This window comes from Arachis duranensis, chromosome 3 (genome assembly GCF_000817695.3).
Source record: "Arachis duranensis cultivar V14167 chromosome 3, aradu.V14167.gnm2.J7QH, whole genome shotgun sequence".
In the NCBI taxonomy this organism is placed as follows: Eukaryota; Viridiplantae; Streptophyta; class Magnoliopsida; order Fabales; family Fabaceae; genus Arachis; species Arachis duranensis.
In genome coordinates this window covers 116567448-116568536 of record NC_029774.3, presented here as the reverse complement: position 1 = coordinate 116568536, position 1089 = coordinate 116567448, and the positions used below count along the sequence as shown (strand labels likewise).

General features: G+C 41.3%; 1 non-coding gene across 1 annotated transcript; it reads right to left on the bottom strand.

Moving 5' to 3' along the window:
• Window positions 1-503: 503 nt before the first annotated feature.
• On the bottom strand, window positions 504-611 carry LOC127745998 (small nucleolar RNA R71). The gene has a single exon (XR_008007619.1). It is a non-coding gene; the product is annotated as a small nucleolar RNA R71 (small nucleolar RNA).
• Between the last annotated feature and the right edge of the window lie 478 nt (window positions 612-1089).

The window sequence follows — 1089 nt, the reverse complement described above, 5'->3', positions numbered from 1 at the left end:
GATCCTGAACCTGAAAGCACTCTAAAGAAGAAGCTAAGAGAAGCTAAAGCACAACACTCCGGAGAGGACCTTTCAGAGAATTTCAAAAAAGAAGTAGACATGGCAGCCGAACCCAACAAAAATTCAAGGGATGCAAGGAAGATGCTTAGTGACTATACTGCACCAACTTCCAACTTCTATGGAAGAAGCATCTCAATTTCTGCCATTGGAGCAAACAACTTTGAGCTTAAGCCTCAATTAGTTTCTCTAATGCATCAGAATTTCAAGTTCATGGACTTCCATCGGAAGATCCTCATCAGTTCTTAGCTGAATTCTTGCAAATCTGTGATACTGTTAAGACCAATAGGGTTGATCCCGAGGTCTACAGACTCATGTTTTTCCCCTTTGCTGTAAGAGACAGAGCTAGGATATGGTTGGTCTCACAACCTAGAGAAAGCCTGAACTCTTGGGACAAGTTGGTCAATGCTTTCTTGACTAAATTCTTTCCACCTCAAAAGATGAGCAAGCTTAGAGTGGAAGTCCAAACCTTCAAACAGAAGGAAGGTGAATCCCTCTATGAAGCTTGAGAAAGATACAAGCAATTAACCAAAAGGTGTCCTTCTGATATGCTTCCAGAATGGAGCATGGTGGACGAAATTGTGATCACTATTCTTTAAGTTATACTTTTATGGAATTTGAAATTGGCACGAGTGGACACAACTCCGTTCAACTAACCAGCAAGTGTACTGGGTCGTCCAAGTAATAAACCTTACGCGAGTAAGGGTCGATCCTACAGAGATTGTTGGTATGAAGCAAGCTATGGTCACCTTGTAAATCTCAGTTAGGCAGATTAAATTTGTTTATGGTTTCGAGAATAGAAATAAGAAAATAGAAATAATAAAAGGGATAGAGTACTTATGCAGATTCATTGGTGGGAATTTCAGATAAGCGAATGGAGATACTGTATGGCTCAAGAACGCCTGCTTTCCCACTGCTTCAACTCAATCCTTCTTACTCCTTTCCATGGCAAGCTGTGTATAGGGGTTCACCGTTCGACGATGGCTACTTTAATCCTCTCAGGAAAATGATCCTATGCGGCTGTCACTCGCA